Here is a 5,192-nt window from a genome sequence, read left to right as displayed (position 1 = left end):
GATGATCGTTTATGCTCCTGGACACGAGATCAGCAAGGTGTGATGTTTCATTTGTGGGAGTTGCACCGCCTGTACGCGATCAACCGTCGACGCGCCCACCCGGGCCCCACGTTTGCCGTGAGGCACCATGAGGGCCTCCCCGACGGCCAGGGCCTCCGCACGGTCGGAGTGGGCAGAGGCCGGCGTTCGACTGGTGGTTTGAAAAGAACACGGACAAACATTCGAGTTCACGCTTTTGCTTTGGCAACAATTTTCGTTAATTGGGCTCCGAACGGCTCAACAAGCCTGGAAGCCGGCGCATTTAATCACCTCCGAGATCGAAATGTGGCAAATCGCATGCTAATCAGGAGCAAGTTGGCCCAGGGATTGAGAATCAAATTTGCATGTGAAACGGCGGTGCAGGACTCGATTCGAAGGCAAGTGAATACTGCGCAGTGGTGCATTGCAAGTGGACATTATTATCATCCAACAGTGACCAGCATGGTGAAGTATGGTCAAACTAAACCTGACATCCAACATCACGTGGCGAGATGTTCATCCAGCAGTGGAAAACGTAACTTAAAGTAACCAAAATAACAGAAGATGCATGGAAAATAAATCGGTTTAATTTTGTATATAAACGCGTATAACTCATGTGTACATGCTTGTAAATATACGATTCAGCTAAAAAATGTTAAACACATTTACACAAAGTCGCAAAGACATCAACTCGCTTAAATCTTTACCATTACTCCAGGAGCTCAGAATTATTGCCCAAGTACTGTATATACGTGAGCAAAATTACGACCATTTACGAAAAAATTTGAAAACGTGTCAATATTTTGTCAGAAATTATTTTTGCACGTCTAAAGGACAAGAGAAGCTGTAACGAAATGCGCATTTGTAAACGATTAAACCTTAAAATTTTCTGACACCGACATTTTTTCCAAAAAACATTCCTTGTGTGATTACACAGAGTCCGATGAGGGGTGGGGCAGCAGTGTAAAACAACCTGAGGTGAAATTCTCCGTTAAACCGACGATTTAAACAGCAACAGCTCGGGGAATTTTATACTCTGTTCTATGCAGCTGACCGCTGCCCCTTCATACAGTAAATGGCATCCTCACAAGAATAAGTAACCTAACATCCCTTGCAGGGAATCCTCTCGCGATAAAAAATCTTCCATTTGCCATGCATCACGAGACCCCTGCGGGTGTCACCGTGCACAATCATACTTCAAAGCTCTTGCTCGGATTCCCCAGAGCTTTGCCCTCCGAGTGGCCACCCTAATGGCCCACTCCGACAGGCCAAACCTGGCACAATTGTAGGTTTTCAACTATAATACACGTTTTATGGGTTAGATCGTTTAAATATATAAATGTGTTGTTAAACCCACCACCACCCGACAGCCAATTAGTAAGGTTTGTCACGTAAACAGAACATGTCAATTCGTTACTAGTACAGTCCACCAGTGTGTTGGAGAGCAAAGCCACACCATTTACAATCTAAGTACAACATTTCGCCAGCACTAACTAGCTTCATCAGGCGACAGCCATCACTTGTGAGCACTTCTTTCGCGAATTGGGAGGGGAATCAATGAATGCATATGACTATGGGTATCCATTGCCGATTGGGTTATTTATATGTTAATCAACACACATTATGCATGCGCATTAAGGAACGAGGATTCTCCACGAATCTGGCTGTCGCCTGATGAAGCTGGTTGTAATTACTGGTGAAACATTGTACTCAGATTGTAAATGTTGTGGCTTTGCTCTCCAAGACACCGGTGTGATGTTACTAGTAACGAATTGGCATGTTCTGTTAATGTGACAAACCTTTCGAATTGGCTGTGTCGGGTGGTGGCGGGTTTACTGACACATTTAAATATTTATTACGCGATCTAACCCAAAAAACCTGTGTTATGGATATTGGTCGCGAAAGCCTACGTGTTAAACTGGTTTTCAACTGTTAGATCAGTGGTAGCCGATATGTGAATCGCGATCCATGGGTGGATGATCGCAAAAGATTTTGATTGTGGATCTCAGGACAAATAGGAATAAACACCTCTAATATAAAGCAATTCTTGTTATAGCAGATGGCAAAACAAAATCCCCGACTAAGAATTAATGGATTAATAATATATATTTTAAACCAATAGATCGCACTAGCACTTGGCATGTCTACAGTGTTCTATTAGTCGGTTAAATCCATCCGGGTAACTGTTGGTCATATATTGCTGGTAGATCACGGAACATGTTGAGATATACCAGAATGGATCACAGTGCTTTGTGGGTTGGACACTGCTGCGTTAGTCAATACACACCACCGATTCAGTAACCAATATTTTTGTGAAATCACCTTCATCACAAGGGGGTCAGTGTCTTGGCTGGCAAAGAAGTGGGGCATAAGATATCCTAAACCTTTCATACATCTTGACGCGTATACACCTTAATTGGCTGATTGTACTGGTTGGCAAGGTAAAAATTCTAAAAAAAATGCGCTACCATTTGAACCGCTGCGCCAGGAGAACGAAGAACCGGTGAACTCTGGATTGCAAGTTCAGAGTGCAAACCGTCTGTTACTTCAGGGAAACATTTCTCATAACCGCCACTGCTTTTTTTTTTCAATTGTTCACCTCTGCTTGCGAGCACAATGTACACTTAATTAACTCTGCAGATGTAAAACCCAGAGTGTGTGCCCACTCATGCACCTCCTCCGACATCTTGTTGACACCGCATCCACGATACACTAGTGCTGTCTGGGTTTCTTAGGCCGGGGAGAAGGCGAGCCCCATGGGGTGGACTCCGCAGGGTTGTAGCCTGGAATCTGTGACAGCGGACACACAAATGGCACAAACGTACAACAAAGATAGTCACCCAAATAAGCCTTTAACAGACTGTGCTGCTGTTAGGCGGCATGGCCCACGAGGGGGTAAGTGGCCAACACCTCTCCCCAGTGCTGATGTTTACACACTGCACCAGGTACTCATTTAAGAAAGAGTTGACCTTGGGTAGGCAAAACAGCAGTTCAGATAATCCTCATTGGTGTTGGCGGTGAGTGGGAATTGGGTTGCCGGGTTCATAGCGCAGCGTGCTAACCACTACACCAATGCTCTCACACACATGCGAGTATTTCCAACAAATGTGATACGTTATCATTACACTTATTAACACTGAAAAACTTCGCCAAGTCTGAAGACTTTTGGGGAACACGGGGAGAGAAGATGACAACTCCACACAGTAACACACTCTAGTTGGGAATCAAACCCAGTTTTCTTGCTGCAAGACACAAGGGTTTACCAATGTGCCACCCTGCCGCCCATGGCGATACGTAAACTACCTTAATACCAGTTTCAACGCATGCTTATTTTTAGATATGGGAGGAAACCAGAGAACCCGGAGGAAACCCATGCAGAACAGACTCATGGAGTTTTGTTAAGAAATCTGATATCTACCAAGGCTCCCACACCCTGACTTAGCTTGGTATCTTGAGAACTCGCATTCATCATTTAAATAGGTCACGTTTCAGATAATGGCCCTTCTTGTGCAATGAACTAGGGCCATAATAAAAATCTATTTTATACAGCACCTTGCATATCGAAATATCTCAAAAAAGCACTGGACATTAAAAAACTACTCAAGTATAGATACAAGCCAATAGAAATAAAGTAAAAGCCGATAATAACAATAATGACAGTGATACTGACACTTTACACAGCATGCAAAATGCAATAAAAGCTAATCATAATGATTCCTCTCACAGTAATAACCAATCAGAATCCAGGAAAAGCCAATTAATAACGATGTTTTCAAGCTGGATTTAAACACACGGACAGTCACAAATGATATAGGTAGGGATAGTGTCCCATAGTCTTTGGATATACAGTCTGTTCTGTAATATGGTAGTTGCGTACCTCAAGAACACCGCGTTTTGGAAAAATCGTGTTATAATAAATAATATATTATATGGGGTAAAGCGCAGTCCGCAATAACGCGTGAGATGCGTAACACAGGCTGAACAAAGACTAAGGAACGTGGGTAGCATCTAGAAGCATCCAGCAGCATCCCGCCTTGTGTGATGCTACGCCGAGGCAGCCGTTACGACCGCTTATTCCTACTCGCGCGACGTAGTTCCATTCATTCAACCGAGTTATATCCAGTTTGGATCCGCGTTATACAAAAAATCCGTTCCTTCATACATTCATCATCGCGTTATATCCAATTTGCCAGTTACAGGAGGTATAGGACAACAGACTGCAGCTCAAAATGCTAGCTATACATATATTTTTTCCATCCAAGACCGGAGTTTATATTTTATTCCTGTGTTATAAGGGTATTACGTTCAGGGGCTAAATGCCAATGTATGGGTCTGATAGCTACGGGAGAGCCTCAGGAGAGAGTTTGTGTCATCTTGCCACCCCCTCCATTCAAGGAGCGCAGACTACAGTGGTGTAAAATGTAGTCCATAGTTTGGGTTGCATGGCCACAATCGTACAGGAGCTTGTTTTTTATGCACTGCTATGTATCTGTATGAGTCTCTATGAATCTCTAGGAATCATAATGGGTCTCTCTGTATCTCCTATGTATCTCTGTGTCTCTATGGGTTTACTATACGGTCCCACAGTTTGGGTTGCATGGCAACAACCGCTATGCTGTGGCTTGTGCCATTAATTTTCGGCCCGCTGACGTTCCGATGCGGCGAGCGTTTTTTTTTTGTGCACTACTGCTGGCGCAGCAAGCAGCAACAGCAGCATGGTCACAATACAAATCGGTATTCCGAGGTTGCGCGTCGCGCCGCACGGTGAGTACCTCCGGGCGGACGAGGTGCATGCGGATCCGCTGGTGCTGCAGGTTGGACGAATCCAGCGACACGCGCACGCACACGCGGTCGAACATGTTCAGCGCGATGCCCTCCACGCACAGCGTGGGGCCCTACACAAAACACAAAGACATATCTCCAATGTAGCCTTAACAGACTGTTGGGGCAAGTGCTGTTGGCGAGGAGCACAGATGAAGGCCGGCACGGCACACAAGGGGGTGGGTTGCCAGCGCCATGCCCGGCCGCCTTTGTCTCCCCAGTGGCGATGTTTACACACCGCAGCAGGCATTCAATTGAGTTCCGAGTCAACCTAGGCGAGGCCCAGGACCGGTTCAGATAATCATCACTGGTGTTGACCGTGCGAAGGAATCGAACCCAAGTCGCCGGGATCG

General features: G+C 45.3%; 1 long non-coding RNA gene across 1 annotated transcript; it reads right to left on the bottom strand.

The window, feature by feature from the left end:
• Positions 1 to 585: 585 nt before the first annotated feature.
• LOC142905568 (uncharacterized) lies at positions 586 to 4,930 on the bottom strand. Its single transcript, XR_012929630.1, has 2 exons — positions 4,791 to 4,930; positions 586 to 2,808 (listed from the first exon to the last, which is right to left on the bottom strand). It is a non-coding gene; the product is annotated as an uncharacterized LOC142905568 (long non-coding RNA).
• Between the last annotated feature and the right edge of the window lie 262 nt (positions 4,931 to 5,192).

Source organism: Petromyzon marinus, chromosome 55 (assembly GCF_048934315.1).
Source record: "Petromyzon marinus isolate PM22_M1 ecotype Great Lakes invasive population chromosome 55, UKy_Petmar_22M1.pri1.0, whole genome shotgun sequence".
NCBI classification, from domain to species: domain Eukaryota; kingdom Metazoa; phylum Chordata; class Hyperoartia; order Petromyzontiformes; family Petromyzontidae; genus Petromyzon; species Petromyzon marinus.
Note: the sequence above shows the minus strand (reverse complement) of the source record. Positions and strands in the feature narration are given on the sequence as shown.